The sequence below is a fragment of the Melospiza melodia genome, chromosome 13 (genome assembly GCF_035770615.1).
Source record: "Melospiza melodia melodia isolate bMelMel2 chromosome 13, bMelMel2.pri, whole genome shotgun sequence".
Classification (NCBI taxonomy): Eukaryota; Metazoa; Chordata; class Aves; order Passeriformes; family Passerellidae; genus Melospiza; species Melospiza melodia.
Window position 1 is genome coordinate 22,472,353 of NC_086206.1, and position 16,782 is coordinate 22,489,134.

General features: G+C 51.6%; 1 long non-coding RNA gene across 1 annotated transcript in view; it reads left to right on the forward strand.

Annotated features, from left to right (window-relative positions):
• LOC134424089 (uncharacterized) overlaps positions 1 to 16,782 on the forward strand; it is a 68,091-nt gene that overhangs the window by 43,311 nt on the left and 7,998 nt on the right. Inside the window, exon 2 of the long non-coding RNA XR_010029333.1 lies at positions 9,642 to 9,953. This is a non-coding gene — a long non-coding RNA (uncharacterized LOC134424089). The remainder of the gene's footprint in view (positions 1 to 9,641; positions 9,954 to 16,782) is intronic.

Here is a 16,782-nt window from a genome sequence, read left to right on the forward strand (position 1 = left end):
AGCAGGGAGGGAGCACAAAAGATTAAAGCAGAGAGAGAAGGAAATCCAAGGGGACTGGCAATGAGTGCACTGTGATGTGGTGCCGGGACCCAGAGAGAGGAACGAAGCCCCTGCAGCAGCAGCAGCATGGACCAGACCAGAGGGGGCTGATGATGGGACCCTTGGTTTGTCCAGGCAGCATTGCAGCATCCCTGTGGTGGCAGCATGGGCACTCCTGAGCACAGCCCTGGCCCAGGACCTGCTGACACCACAGCCCTGGGCACCACAGCCCTGGGCACCACAGCCCTGGGCACCACAGTCATGGGTACCACAGCCATGGGCACCACAGCCATGGGCACCACAGCCATGGGCACCATCAGCCCTGGGCACCACAGTCATGGGCACCACAGCCATGGGCACCACAGCCATGGGCACCACAGTCATGGGCACCATCAGCCCTGGGCACCGCAGCCATGGGCACCACAGCCATGGGCACCACAGCCATGGGCACCACAGTCATGGACACCACAGCCATGGGCACCATCAGCCATGGGCACCACAGTCATGGACACCATCAGCCCTGGGCACCATCAGCCATGGGCACCACAGCCATGGGCACCATCAGCCCTGGGCACCATCAGCCATGGGCACCACAGCCATGGGCACCATCAGCCCTGGGCACCACAGTCATGGGCACCACAGTCATGGACACCATCAGCCCTGGGCACCATCAGCCATGGGCACCACAGCCATGGGCACCATCAGCCCTGGGCACCACAGTCATGGGTACCACAGCCATGGGCACCACAGCCATGGGCACCACAGCCATGGGCACCACAGTCATGGGCACCATCAGCCATGGGCACCACAGTCATGGACACCATCAGCCCTGGAGGAGCAGTGCCCAAACACACATCCCCCATCCCAGGTGCTTCCAGCCTCAGCCTCTTCTGGCTCTGGGAACTTTGCCGGGGCCCCAGGCGTGGCTCGTCTCCTCCGAGTTCCTTTCTGCTGCTAGATCTAAATTTAGTGGGACTCTTAGCTAAGAAAACTAAAATACCAAAACCATTTGGTATCAGACTGCCTGGGGTGAAGAGCACACAGCGAAATACAGAGGCAGCCAAGACCTCTTACGAAGGAGGCACTGGCAGCTGATGGGGTCTGAATTTAACATCTGGTTCCTTTTCAAGTGTTCTCCTTCAGACCTGAGTTTAATAGAAACATTTCATTGCAATTTTGCTAATATGTCCATTGAGGCTTCAAGTGACAGAAATTAAATGCATTCAACCCAAATACAGAAGAATTCTGTTACTAAGCAGTAACCTCAAAATTCAGGTGACCAGAAACCAAAGTGAGAATGGAAAATCTGAACATGTTATTCATCTCCAGCATGGATGGGATGCTGTGTAGGATGCTAAAAGGAACTCAAATGGTATGTGATGGGTAGGAAAATAACATTTTAAAGCCACTTCAGACACAGTAGCCAAGCTAGGTGTATTTACATGAAGAAAAACATAATATATTGTTTAACACTGCTGATCCCAGTATTTGGACTGCAGGACCCATAAAGGACAGAACCAGTAAATCTGATGTGTACAGTAGCCTCTTATACAGAGGAAAATAACCTTTAGTCTCAGCTGTAGGGCTGTGAGAACGATTGCAGAGAGCAACCTGTGCTTGCATTGGCTATGGTCAGTGCCAGGTTTGTTCTTTTGCCAGTTTTTCTTTATTTGGGTGTTTTATTGTTGTTTTTTTCTATTGTAAATGCAACCACTGAAGCCAGGCAGCCTGTGAGAGAGGTGAATTGCTTGATTCCACAGCATTGTTTTAATTTGTCTTTGGATGAATTCTCATATGCTTTCATGAGAAAATTGCCCATTAGAAGCATTCATTTAATTTAAGAACAGTTGGGAGAGGAAGGGTTGGGATGACAGATGGAGACTGTGGGTGTCTTATAAGAGAGCAGAGCTTTTTGTGTTTATCTTTTTGTGGCACATAGTTGTTGTTCACTGCTGCCTCAATTTTTTTAATCTGCCCTTTTTTTGTGCAGTATTTCTTCGAAATCTCTTCTCTTTTGTACTGGAAGTCTAATAGATTTTTTTCCTGTGCCATGTCAGCTTTAAAACATTCCAGCATAACAGAATGCAGGGAGGTAGCCTGGTAGGAAAGCAGAGTGAAACAGGCTGGATTTCAGTCTAGCTTGGAATTGCACAGAATTTAGCAGAAAATATATTGGAATATTGAACTGATTTCTTCCTTTAACCCACTGGCTGTCCAGCAGTGGGACACCTGGGCTGAGGGAGATTTCTAGCTGTGCCAATGCCTTGGCTGTGTAGTTGAAGGTTCACTGTCAGAAAGTGGCTTCAATCTCACAGTTAACCTTTATTTCAATTAGTCTAGAAGCAGATACACGGTTTCAAAGCATTCTCTTTAAAAGCCTGTAGATAACAGCTGTGGGATTTGTGGGTGTCCGTGTGTCTGTCCGTGTCGATGCCCTGGGTGGTCCAGCCTGCAGACACCTACTGGGCAACAAACCTGGGTGTCAGTGTCAGGCAGGCCCTGACAGCCCTGAGGACCTTGTTCTACAAACCCTGAACATCAGCCCATGCAAACACAAGTAACTGAGTGCCCAGGCCAGCTGCTGACAGTATTTTATCATCCGCTCCCTGGCCTGGGACTTGTACCTCTTTTCGCAGTCCCACAGTTGTGGTGACAAATAACCCAAGTTGTGGTGCCTCTGCCTTGGGACTGCCAGGCCCCTGCATGAAACTAATTAAAATTTAAAAATAAAATTAACTCCTGTTAAAGGAAGATGGAAAACAGTGCAATGTTTGTTCAATATACAGCTTGCTTTGCTCTGCAATATAAGCAGCAGCCTATAAATACAGGGCAGAAATTTCAAGCATTAGTCTCACTTGTTGTCACCATGTTACACATGAATTTATTTGCATCTCTGTGTGCTGTCCTGAGATTTGCACTGAACAAAACAAACATGGTGATATGAGAAGCAAAGTACATTTATTAGATTTTTGTTACTTTTCCATTAAGTTTTCTTACTGTGACCCAGTTTTGCCCTTACCCTTCACAATTTCTGAATGATCGGATCATTCTCCACTCTCCATTCTAATGACAAAACCTCTTTTACAAGGCTCTGTCATTGCTTCCTTTGATTGCCACAGCCACTTCTTTTTGCTGCTACACACACATTTGAGTCCATAAAAAGTACACCTTAGGAGTTTTCTTCGTATTTGATTTGTCTTTTTTATCCCTTCAGATCCCTTGTTCTTCCTCCATCCCTCCTTCCTAACAAGTCAAGTTTGCTCACCGGCTCCGGCCCTTCCTCTGTGTGTTTTAGGTTCATGTTCCCACAGTCTCCATCAGCTCCATCAGAGATGAACCTCTACATGTACTTCTCTTATTCTTTTGATCTCACAAAAACATCTCCCTTCTTTCTTTCCGCTCTATGATCTATATTGCTGTCCACCAAGTGAGCTGCAAAGCCTCTGCTTTCTCCTCTCTGCAGCCTGTGCTGGCCCTGCAGGGCTCAGCCTTCCTTTCCCTCAGCTGCAGCCCTTGAGCTGTGTCCATCCCTGCTCCAGCAGGCCCAGTAAGGACCAGTGTGGTCAGCTTGATTTGGTCACTGCTGGTGCTGGAGGGCAGGAAGGGGCTGGTTTGCTCTGTGAGAAAGGGCTGCAGGGCTGCAGGGCTGCATCCCACTGTGCCCAGGGCCAGTTGGTGCTGTGGCACCGCTGCCTTTCCTCTTGCAGTCAGCAAGGGCACATCTCATCCCAGTGAGACCCCTGGGAGCCCCTGGGAGCTCCTTCCTTGGTCAGGACATGCTGACTGGCTTCCAGCTGCCTCTTCCTTCCTCAGAGCCCTGCTGGCTCTGTTACAGGCTCCTCTCCAGGAGATTTTCTATCAGCTGCCTCAGCCTGTGAGCCGTTATCCTGTGACCCATTGTCTGCACCAGCAGACGGGAGACGGGGACATTCCTGCATCTGTCTTTTCCTGCTGCCCTGATTTATTACGCTGTAAAATAATAAAACGTTAAAAAGGTTGAACCTGAACTGAAGCTATGACTATGACACTATTAATCAAACTGCTGGAGAATTACTTTATATTCGGTGCCTTAAGCACTGATCCAGTCCACTAAAAGTTGGCCTGAAACACTGTCCACAATGCTAGTATTGGACCTGGGGAAAGCAGTTCTGGATGCCTGTGTCCCCCTGCGGTGCGTGGCTGTGCAGGGCAGGCGGGGCTGGCTCCTCAGGTTCTCCTGCTCCGCCGGCCCTCACAGCGTCTCTTATCTCAGCCGTCGATGCCACGCGCACTTGATGTCTCAGTTCTGGAGCAGAGACATTCCAGCTGCATCTGGGAAGGCTCTGGCCCCAAAAATATTTAGTTAGCAGCCATTCAGTTAAGTGGAATTGACTTTTTATCGGCTTTCTTGTGTGCGTCTGCCACCAGCGAAGGCTGTTTCCTCCTCGCCTCTCCTCGGCCTGTCAGGCGCTCGGCGTTGCTATCGGCACGTTAGCTCTGATCAATAGAGCCACTGTGGAGCAGCTCATGCATGGCTGCCTGGGCCCATCGATCCACCCTTCCAACAGGTACTGCCTGTCTGAGGAGCAGCTGCAGCTGAGCACCTGCTTTTACTGCAGGCCCATTCATTCTGGGGGGAGTCAAGGAGACCCCTTGCCCTTCTCTGAGACTCGCCAAGAGCACACTTGCAGCAACTTCCCTCCTGCCTGGGACAATCCATGACCACACTGTGCTCCCATCCCATCCCATCCCACCCCATCCCCTCGCATCCCATCCCATCCCATCCCATCCCATCCCATCCCATCCCATCCCATCCCATCCCATCCCATCCCATCCCACCCCATCCCACCCCATCCCATCCCATCCCATCCCATCCCATCCCATCCCATCCCATCCCATCCCATCCCACCCCACCCCACCCCATCCCATCCCATCCCATCCCATCCCATCCCACCCATCCCATCCCATCCCATCCCATCCCATCCCACCCATCCCATCCCATCCCATCCCATCCCACCCCATCCCCTCGCATCCCATCCCACCCCATCCCATCCCATCCCATCCCATCCCATCCCATCCCGTCCCATCCCATCCCATCCCATCCCATCCCATCCCATCCCATCCCACCCCACCCCACCCCATCCCACCCCATCCCATCCCATCCCATCCCATCCCACCCATCCCATCCCATCCCATCCCATCCCACCCCATCCCCTCGCATCCCATCCCATCCCATCCCATCCCATCCCATCCCATCCCATCCCATCCCATCCCATCCCATCCCATCCCATCCATCCCATCCCATCCCATCCCATCCCACCCCACCCCATCCCATCCCATCCCATCCCCATCCCTTTGGACATCCAGCCTGTAAAAACGATGCCATACAAGCACTTCCAAAGCACCTAGTCTGGGAATGACACCTTAGACTGCTCGAGTTAGGAGAACTCAGAGGTTTTGCAATTAGGAACATGTGCACTGATGAGACACAGAGCATCTGCAACTGTCCCACCACTGCTCCTCACAGGAGGACCCTCTTCTGTCCCAGCTGGGATCTGGGGGCTGTGTCCCCGTGTGCCCCGTGTGTTCCAGCAGGATGCAGCATCCCTGGCCTGGCTGGCACTGGGCATCAGCCCAGAGATTCCATGGGGCTGGTCAGGCCAGGGGTGCCTGTGGGAGGAGGGAGGCTTATTGTGCCAGCTCATACAGCAAACGTGGCCTCCAGCAGCACCCTCACACAGCAGAGGCTCTTCCTGAAGCAGAGAGCTCCTGGGTTTCAGGATGGCACCTTGAGGATCCCTGTTCTGGTCAGATGCCATTACAGAGCAGGAGACAATGGACTGTGAACACTGACTGGCCACCAGCAGTGTGCTGGCAGTCCTACTTCTCCTTACGTGCTGCTGGCCCCAAATGTAGCAGCATTTAGGGAACCAGTCACTGTTCTGAAGGAGCCCCAGCAGCTGTCCCTGCACAGATGTGCTCCCCACCAGCTCCTGCCCAGACAGCACCCACAGCACTGCTCTGAGGGCTGGGAGAGGGCACAGGGGCAGCCCCAGCTCCAGTCTGGCAGGTAAAGTCCATGGCTCAGACCTGTCCAGCCTGGAAAGCCTCTGAAGAAGTTAGAGAGGCCTTTCCTGGCTGGGTTGTACGTGTGCCATTACAGAAGGGCTGCAGGGCTGCCACAGCAGCTACAAACTTCCAGTCAAATGAGTGTTTATTATTATAGGTTTGATGCAGTTCCCAAAAGACCCTAATCAACAAGTAATAAGGCCTCGAGAGAGCAATTAGACATCTGAACTTTAACTCTCTTATAACCACAGAGTAGGAAGTGACTTCTGCTCCAGTTTGGGGTTTGCCACCTGGCATGAGAACAAGGAGGAAATACCAAAAACCTGAAATACCAAAAACCTGAAATACAGAATAACTGCAGACAAGTATTTGAACAATGAGGTACAAGGTCCATTTCTACAGAAAGTAAATGTGTGTTTGGCAAAAAGCATAATGGTTCCAGGGGATTCATGCCCAAATTTGCAGCCCCTCTATCCCATTTAGGTCTTTTAATGCTTCCTCTCAGCTTTAGACAAGCACCAAGGGTGTTCAGTGCCTGCACATGTGCAGCATCTGCCCCCTTTAAAGAAAAAAAAATTACCTCAGTTTTCCCACTTGTGAAATAACAACAATATCTGCCTAAAGGCAACAGCAGCCCTCGAGATGCGGGTTTGCTCAGAACTTGTTTTGAATACTTTGGATAGGCCACTTCAGACAGGAACTGCACATTGAGTAATTCTTGCCATAGAGAATCACGTGGCTACTGGAAAGCAGAGAATTGCACAAGAGCCCATCTGCGTAGCACGGCTGGGTCGGGAGCTTGGCCCGGAGGGCCCGTGCTCCACCAGGGCTGGGGGGCCCTTGGCTTGCCAAGGAGCTGTGCCAGCAGCAGCACGCACCCACAGCTGGGATACCCCTGCTCCTTCAGCCTTGGAGGGTGTTCCTCAAAAGCCTTACTCTGATCTTTCTTGCTGAGCTGCCAGATGTCGGAAGGCCAGGCTCTGGTTCCCTGGGCTCCCTCGGCACAGCAGGCAGCAGCAGGCACAGGGCAGGGACAGCAGCCACCTGCAGCCACACACGGGGCAGGGACAGCAGTCACCTGCAGCCACACAGGGCTCTTCACCCAGCAGGTAATAATACAGCCCCGTGAGCTGAAAGAGGCCCTGCCTTCGTTCAGGGGAGCATCCAGTGTGGAATGGACACACTCCCCACCCAGGCTGACCACGGGGAGTGCTGGCAGTGCTGGTCCTGTGCCAAGCCCAGGGTGCTGTGCCTGGGAGGAGCAAGGGCTGCATCCCTGCCAGCTGCCTGTAAGGACAGCAGAGCCTGGAGATCCTGGTGAATTTTAGATGTCCCAGCCTTAAAGAAATTTCAGGTCTCAAAACCTTAGTTTGATGTATAACTGGAGCCAGCAGAGGGAGTGAAATGCAGGGACACTGTAGTGTCCATGGCAAAAGGAGCTGCCAGGCTTTGATCCAGGTGCATCTGGTTCCATGACATGTCTCAGAACCCAAAGGGAGGGTACAGGTACACCTGGGCACAGGTGACACAGATACCGGTTAAGAGAGGCAGGTGATCACTTGTAGGAGTGAGGGGTTCTCTCCTGCATCATTATCAATAGAAAAAAGATACGTTCTTGGGTCTAACATTGTATGTTTCCAGTATGAGAAGGTACCCAGAGCAACCTCAACCTCTCAAATAATTCCTGTTCCAAAGGGCTATCTCTGAGTATTGTCCCCATGAACAGGTTCAAATGCTTTATCTTCTGGCGATGCTCATACAGTCCTGAGAGTGACCGTATGAAGTCCTGAGGAGAAGCCTAAAATCAGCAATGCTGATATTGCTCCTTGTTCTCTTATGCCTCCAAAATGTCCTGGGCTTGGCATTATCCTAGGCACAAAGTGTGACAGACGTTCACAAACAGCTTCTTGGTGATTCCTTAGTTAATTTCTTTCTTCAAAAATAGCAATTTTGCAAATGGATTAGTTCTTCAGCCTCCACTTAGGATTTTTTTAGACTCATCTTTAATGTGCCTTCAAAGACAGAGATAGTTTGCCCTTTTGACTGAGCATTGGCCATTTTCGTTCACCATTTGATTGGAAGAGATAGGACATGATCTTTACTAAACTCTTTAGTAACCTGTGAGCTTCCTTCCAGCTGCCTCTGAAGGAGAATTTTGAAAAGTTTTTAATCTGTGTGTTTATGCACCAGTTTCCAAAGAAACACTTCTTTGAGCAAAGTGCTAAATTGTAACAAGTTGGTAGCTTTAATTATTGCATTGAATACTGTGGAATTAGTTTAAAAAAAGTTTTTCCTCCTTGAAATGAGATTATGTTTGTGCCTGGATCAAGCAACTCTGCGCCAGTCTTGAACTTGTTAAAAGATGGAAATCGGAATAACCACTGCAATATTGAAATGGTAAAACGAGAACAGAATGGCAATTGGCCAGTGTTTATGAATCAGAGAATATGATCATGAAATCATAAGAATAACCACCAAAAGGTAAATAAATTACCCAGCCTACTACTTATTTTCATGTGCAGCTTGACACAAAAGCTGAAGCCATGAATGATTTATACCTGTTTTAACAATAATACTCATTTTCCTGAAAGATGGTCAGCACTCGCGCTGCTGTGGGCACTGTGCCAGTCATTGAAAGGTTAATGTCTCAGCAGCAATACATTAAATTATGAATTATACCAGTCCCAAAATGGAAGGTTATTAGCTCGGTATGTTTAATTAGCCCGGCTCGAACTTTGCCATCTGCCAGCAGCGCCCATCACTAATGCACGGCCACGTGGGATAGGAGGGGTGGGAATCAGATGCCAGAGGCAGCAAACATTGCCCTGGGCCAGCCCGGCTCACCTGGAGCTCCGCCGGGCCGGGCCGGGCCGGGCCGGGCCGGGCCGGGCTGCCCCAGCACCCCCGGACCTGCCCCGGCACCGGTACCTGCACCTGCCGGTGTCCGCCCTGCCCCGCGAGCGGGCTCCGGCTCGCAGCCCCCGTGGGAGGACAGGGCAGGCGGGGTGGGCCCGACACGGCCCGGAGCCGCAGATGGGCCAGAGCAGAACGGCGCCGCTTTCCCGGGGAGCGTGCGGGGCCCGGTGCGGGGGGTGCGGGATGTGCGGGGCCCGGTGCGGGGCGAGCAGGGCGCGGTGTGCGGTGTGTGCGGTGTGTGCGGTGTGTGCGGGGCCCGGGCCAGCGCCCAGGGATGTGGGAGGCAGCAGCCTGCCGGCACTCTGTTTGCACAGCATCTCCTGCCAATAACTGCACAAGGCTACAATATTTAGCTTTTCAATAAATATTTAAATTTTGCTTCTTTGCTTATTTATTTTTTTTTAAAGAACAAACAGTAAATTCTGTTGAGTTTTTTATTAGTTAAGATTATGTGATGCTTTGGAAACATAATGCACTTAGTATTGCAATAACTTGATGACTTCCTGTGACTTTGCGGGTGCTCTTGGGGAGCCCGTGTGCTAAAACTTGGGTTGGAACTATGTCCTGGAAAATGTGGGGCAGGATCTGAACTTGTAAGAGGCCAAACAAAACCTTAATTTTAATTCTTATTTTTGTAGGTAGGATAACCTTGCCAAAGAGGAAAGGAATTTGGACAGACTTAACATCCAGCCTGTGCAGCTTCCACGAGCTGGACGCTAAAATGAAGAGAGAGTTTATTCATTCCCATCTCAGCATAGCCCACCAGAATTAAAGGACATTTTAACCTACAAGGGAGATTGGGTCAAAGACTTCCCAACCTGCCTACATAGAGAAGGCTGTTCAATTCCTCTGGCTACCAAGTCTCCACATTTCTGAGTTGGATGTGAAGAATAAAGGGAGTCTGGCAAGGAATCAGGAGGCGTCCAAGTCAGCGTAAGAGACAGCACCAGGTAGAGACTTGATTCCTTTTTCTTAATATTCTTGCAGTATGCAGTATAGACATTCTTTCTTCTCCTCCCCTTGAACTTTTGTTGATTTCCTCTTCTCCACATCCGTGGAGCCTCTGTAGTTGTACTTGTGGAGCAGGTGGCATGGTTGGAATATCGGAGCAGCGTGTATTAGAGTGAAACCTACAGACAGAAATAGAAAGTAAATGGGAGATGAATTGATCAGAGGAAAGGCAGAGGATGGAGGGGATAAAGTAAAGGCAAGGAGAGAGACAAGTAATACCTTGCCTGTGCGCTATGGTAATTTATTATTTTTATACGGTGCCCGGGGTGTGCAGTATCTGTTTTACTGAACAAATAGAAGAGTTCTCAGCCCCAAACAGCCAACATATTAATTTATCGTGTGACAGCCTGACAAAATGAGCAGCCAGGCCAGTGTGACGAGGAATAATTTAGTGCTTGTGGAGCATCAGTAACTTTCCTACTGGTACCCTCACTTGTGTATGGCATCTGATGGACGTCTTGTTTGTTTGTAAGGACTTACTGTACAAGAAAAATTTCCCTTTCAGGGGAAATCTGACATGGGGGCTGTCTTAGTGCATGGGACAGGGCTCTGTGTGGAGGAGCAAAGAGGCCGCCAGGTCAGAACCCTGGGAGGGGAGGGCTGAGGACCTGAGCCCAGGCTGGCACAGGGCGAGGAGCACAAACCCCAGAGCGGGGTGTGCAGGGACACACACAGGGCAGCCAGACGTGGGCAGAAGTGCAGGAAGGGACTGGGCAGGGAAAGCTAGAGTGTTTGCTGGGAGCAGTCTCCAGCTGCAGTTTCTGGGACAGCAAGGAGATGACCTGAACCAACAGGCTGCGTTGGGGAGGTTCCAGTGCAAACCTGCCGTGACCGCGGCACTGGGGGAGCCAGAGCTGAGTTGTTTTCCAACACAGTTATTGCCACTTAAATTGCAGTTTTATTCCAAAAGCAAATTCCAAAGTTTTATGTCCATAAAGGTTTAGACATAAACAAGAAAGAAGTCAGGAAAGTGGTATGTACTGTGTAAACAGTCTCGCTTTATAATTAATGCTGGAGATCAGGGAGCAGGAATGGCTGTGCATGTGTGGTCATTCAGATTTACTGTTGCTCTGATTAAAACCTAGTTGGGCAATAATTTTATGCCCAGGTAGGGGCAGGAGGAGAGCAGGATGCCCCCAAGCAACCCATAAATAGTGTGGTGAAGACAAAGCGTTTATTACTTAGCTTCACAAAGGCTCCCTAAGTGCTCTCCCAGGGTATATATACTCATACCCCAGATGCCAATTCTGCAAATTAGCATTATTTCTCAAAATCCCGTGTAAATAGAAGTCATTTAAATACTTGATTTCATCAGACAGAATCACCCATGGAAATGTTGGTCTCTTTTCCTCCCTTTAGTGGGGTGAGCAGAGGTTTTCACTGCCTGGGTTTTCATTTCTCTTGGAATACTTTCATTGATGGCAGAACCTGGCAGGGTCTGGGATCCATACAGGACTCAGTCTCAGGATTCTGTCCCATCTCAGTGCCTCATGCTGGTGTAAAAGCAACTCCGGGGCAAAAACTTTACTATTTATCACTGAAATGTGCTATTTTGAATCTTCTATCTAGCAGTTTAAATTACTGTGCCAAAAGTGGTTTCATAGCTAAGACACACAGGGAATTAAAGGGATTTGAGATTCTGTCAAAGTACTATTGGGATGTCCCTTTTTTGTAATTAGAGAAGCCACCAGTGAGTTCAGCTCAGGCTTTGCTGATGGGCTGTTGTTTTGTCATTGGGCATCCTGCCACAATAACTTGTTCAGATTTTAGAAACTTTCACAATTATTTTAATCCATTTTTTTTATGGGATTCCATGCAAAAATAGGTACCTTAGTTAACAGAGTAACAGTAAAACAGGTTGAGAAAGACCCATAAAATCATTTTTACATAATGAAACAATTTTCCTAGATATAACATAACATATTAAAAGGTGAATATTTCATGATTTTCCAGGGGTAAAAACAAGTGTTGCATTTTAAGGATGCCTGTCTCTCCTGTTCAGGGCAGTAAAGAGACAGACTTAATGCTGAATTTTGCAGGGAACTGGACTTGAGCACCCTTACAGTAGACAAACTGCCACTGACCAGGAGGACAGTGCAAGGAAGTGTGCTTGCTGGGAGGGAAAAAGCACTTTTCTAGCAGGTAGTTTATTTTTTAATCACAATTGTTTGTACTTGCTGGTGTTCTGAATTTTAAGAGTTGATTCCAGAGAAATAGAGAAGGGAGAAAGAAAAGGGCAGGTGAGCTTGATCATTGAGGCACCATGAGAGGACATGGTTTCACGGTGCTCTGGAAACAAACTAGGAGGAATTACACCAACATCCCCTGTCATGTGCTCTGCTCCATCAGAGTCACTTTTGTACCCATTGCACAAAATGGGAAATCAGGCAAAAGGTGAGGGGAGTGAGCTCTGAAGTGCATTTCTGGGCACTTGCAGCATATCCCATGTCCCATCTGAGCTGGTCCTTCATTGCAGACAGTGAGTCTGTGGCAGAGCTAGGAATAGAATCCAAGCCCTTGTTCCAACTCCCAGATCCTCAAGAGTATTTTTAGGAACTTAATACCATTAATTTTATACTCTTTTTGGCCAAGGATCTTAGAAACGAGATCATGCTTCCTCCTGAAATAATTTTTAAAATCCTACTTGTATGGTCTTGGACAGCTTTTTTTTCAGGGATCGTGTACAGTTTAGCGCTATTTAGGAACAAATGGGCTTAAAAATTGGTCTTGGGAAGAGTTGTGCATGGGCTGTGCTTTTGTGCAGCCTTGAAGTGCCAGTAAGGACGGGGAGGAGATGGTGCACAGTCTTTGTGTTCTGCAGGGCAAACAGTACCTGTCTGTGACGGGCTTTGGCAGAGGGCACTGGGCCTCAGGCGTCTCATGTTGGCATGTTCAAACTACTGAAAAGGTGGAGAAAAAGTTCTACACCTCCAGATTTCTACACACAGTCATATTTTTCATTGTGCTAACTCAGCAAACCCCTTTAAGCCCTGCTCCTGCATCCTATCTATTATTAATTAATTGATTTCCTAGAAGCTCATTATTTAGTTTGCCTGAGTTCCTCACAGGGTGCTCAGCTGCAGACAGCAGAACAGCTCCTGTCACAAAACACCAACACATTGAAAAGGCCAGGCCAAGCAAAGGTGAGGTTGAGACTGGACATTCAGGAAGGGCTGGAAAAGCTCTCAGGCATGTGGTGGGATTCTTGGGTCTGTCCTGTCCTGTAATTGCACTCAATGTTCCTTGTAGGTTCCTTCTAGCTCAGGATATCTATGATTTAGCAATCAGGAAAAATTTCTTCTCTGAAAGTGCTGTGCAGGCCTTGCACAGGGTGCCCAGGTCAGCGGCAGAGTCATCAGCCCTGGAGGGGATTTACAGGCTGTGTGGTGCAGCACCGGGGCACATGGGTTACTGGTGTCCTTGGCAGTGCTGGGGAACGTTTCCAACCCAAATGACTGCTCCTACAACAGGGTGGGAGAGCAGCTTCCCATGGTGCAGCAGATGAGCAGGCTGTGTGTCTGTGGCTGCCCCGTCGCTACTGCAGGGCTGCTTTAGGGACTGCGACCGTGGGGACAGGGAGGAGGCCTGTGTGGGACAGTTCAGCTGCCCAGGGCAGGCGTGGCAAGAAGGGCTCTCTGTGGCGCTGCTGCGGCGGGTGCTGCCCCAGGTGTGAGAGGCTCCTGTCCTTTGCTCCATCTTCTCCTCGCTCGGTCCAGCTCGGGTGGTAAACGTGCTTATTGCAGCGCTAATGTCCTGCAAGTGGGATCCCACCTCCAGGTATATTAGAGTAATGAGTTCACACCTAACTAATGGAGACTTAATAGAGTTACTAATAGGCTGCCTTTTCCCCCCACGGTTTATGACCCCGCGGCCGGGGCTGTCAGGGGAGGGAGAGGTGAGAGGCAGCGTCAGCCCCGGCTGGGCCTCGGCCCGCGCCTGGCCCGGCAGCCTTTCCAGGGACATCGTCTCTCCACCTTTCTGCAAGGAAAAATAAACAGTTTGAGGCTCCTGTGTCTTTATTAAACATTTCCTTTAAGCTGCATACTTTGGCTCCCTGCCCAAATGCACCAAGAAAGCATCCACAGAGCAGCTCGGCCGCGGGCTGGCGGAGCAGCCCCCGCAGGAGCGAGCACCTGCGCCGCCGGCCTTGGTGTCCCGGGGCCCCGGGCCTGCCGGCGAGGCGCAGCCCCGGGCACAGGGTGCCGGCGGCGAGCAGCGGCAGCATGGTGGCCCCGGGCCAGCACGCGGCTGCGACGTGGCAGCCAGGTGGGTGGGCAGCGCCGGGCCCCGCGTGTGCCCGGGCCGGGCTGGGCCGGGAGCACGGGGAAGGGGGGGCGGCCCTGCGGGGTGACCGCGCCGTTCGGGCTCGCCGAGCGCTGCCCCGGCGGCGGCGGCCCCGCGGCGGGCGGGACGGACGGACGGACGGGCGGAGGGAGGGAGGGAGGGACGGAGGGGGCGCGGCGGTGATGTCAGCGCGGCCTCCGGCCGGCGCTGCCAGGTAAACAGCCGGGAACAGCCGGCAACAGCCGGGAACCGCCGGGGCCGGCGGCGGGGCGGGCCGGCCGGACGAGCCGCCCGTAACCCCTTCGAGCCCGGCAGCAGCGCGGGGCTCGCCCGTGTCTCCGGGGGCTCCCGGCCTGGGCAGCGCCCGGGGCGATCCCGGCCCTGGGATCCCCAGTGCCCAGGCAGGGCTAGGGGCCAGAGCCGCATGCAGCATCCCCGGCAGCCCAGCCCCACGGCTCAGGTACAGGCAGCTGCGCAGCGGCTCACAATATCCTTAGTTTGCTGTTGCCTCATTCACCAGAAATGCGCCTTCTCTGTGACGCCTTCGGAGCAGCCCAGCAGTTAAATTAGTAACTACGATAAAAGCTGCCAGTGCTGTTTGGAGACAGGGTTTCTAAATCCCGGACAACGCGTGGATGGAGCCGTCCTGGAGTGTGAGCCTTCGGTCCCCTCCGCCAGCATCCATCTCGGCAGAAAGGGTGCACAGCTCCACGCAGGCTCTGCCTGGAGTGGGACTCGGTCTGGATCTTCCTCAGGCAGGACTGGGTATTTTTTCCAGACATTGTCCTGTAAATACTGTGCATCATCTGTGTGTCTGTCCTGTCCAGAGTGGCAGAGAGGAACTGCAAGATAGAGAGCTGAGGAAAACCCCCGAGAGCCTCTGCTGACGGCCAGGTGCCTGCTTCTCCCTGCTCGGCACTCTGCTTTCCCCCCAGAAAACAAAGCTGCCGTCATACGAGTGCCCATAAAACACGAGGCATCCTGAGTGCAGAGATTAGTGGTAATTTTACAAGGACTCAAATAACGTCGGTCTGCAGGGTGCAGCACTGCCTTGAAAGGGAACAGCAGGCATTTCCCCGGGAAGCAAGTTTCCTCTTTCGAGCAGTTTACTGCCGAGGTGCAGTGTCACATTGTGGCACGAATACACTGTCAGCCTTTGGTTTGGAAGATGAACATTTGATACCTCTTTCTGCTGCCAAAATGCACAGCCCAGACCCAACTCCCAGCATGGTTATTTTTTGAAGCATTATGTAATTGGATTGCATGGTCAGTAGTGCTTCCTTAACAAGCCTTTCAGCAAACCCTCTGCCTGCTGCAGCCAATCCTCAGCCCTTACATACACACTTACTCACGCAGGCTCAGTCTGGAGTAAACTCGCTGCTAAATACAGTTAGGAAGCAGACGAAACCAGGCTGGGAATAGATCATCTGCTTCCCCGTGCTACGTGAGCCGTGGTGTGGCCAAGCCCTGGGTGCCGCCGGTGTGAAAACGGGGTCATGCTGACTATCCCAGCTGAGGGGTCACTGCTGCCTCCTCCGCCGTGCCTCTCCCTAATGGGGGAACAAATCTGCCTTTTGGAGCACAGAGAGGCAACGGGACCCAGTGTCCTTGTCTGCTCTCACCCTGCCATGACTGCCCTGAGCCCTGGGGACCAGCCCAGGGAAACCTCTGCGAAGGCACCCAGGGCAGCAGGGCCTTTGTGCTGGGTTCTGGTGTCAGCTGAAGGGCTGATTTGGGGCCTTTGTGCCGTGTTCTGGTGTCGGCTGAAGGGGCCTGTGTGCCGGGTTCTGGTGTCGGCTGAAGGGCTGGTTTGGGGCCTTTGTCCAGGTTCTGGTGTCGGATGAAGGGCTGGTTTGGGGCCTTTGTCCAGGTTCTGGTGTCGGCTGAAGGGCTGGTTTGGGGCCTTTGTCCAGGTTCTGGTGTCGGCTGAAGGAGCCTTTGTCCCAGGTTCTGGTGTCGGCTGAAGGGCTGGTTTGGGGCCTTTGTCCCAGGTTCTGGTGTCAGCTGAAGGGCCGGTTTGGCAGCCAGGGTCGGTGCAGCTCCTGGGGCTGGCTGGCTCCCAGCCGGCTCGGCCCTTGCCGTGTTTTCCAGGAGCGTCCCTCTCCTCCGGCCGCTGGCAGCCCACGGGTTATGGCTCTGCTGACTCACGGCTTCCTGTTTGTGATTGCTGACTGGTGGCAGCAATTGCAGAAGCAATAAGAGATATTAAAAAGCGTGAACTTCCACTGGGACCAGGAGATACAATTAGGGCTGTGCCAAGAAATACACTGCAGCGAGCTGCGGAGCCCTGCAGCCCCCCGTTCCCTTGCTGCAGGAAGTAGGAAAATGAACATCGCTGGCCTTTTATCATCTCTGAACCCAAATAAAAATTGCGTTTGACTTCTGAAGCTCACTCTGGCTCTTTTCCATGCTCCTCCTCAAAGCCTTTGATCCAGCCTTCTGTCTGGGTCTCCTCTACCTGCTGCTGCTGCTGAGATGTAGGGA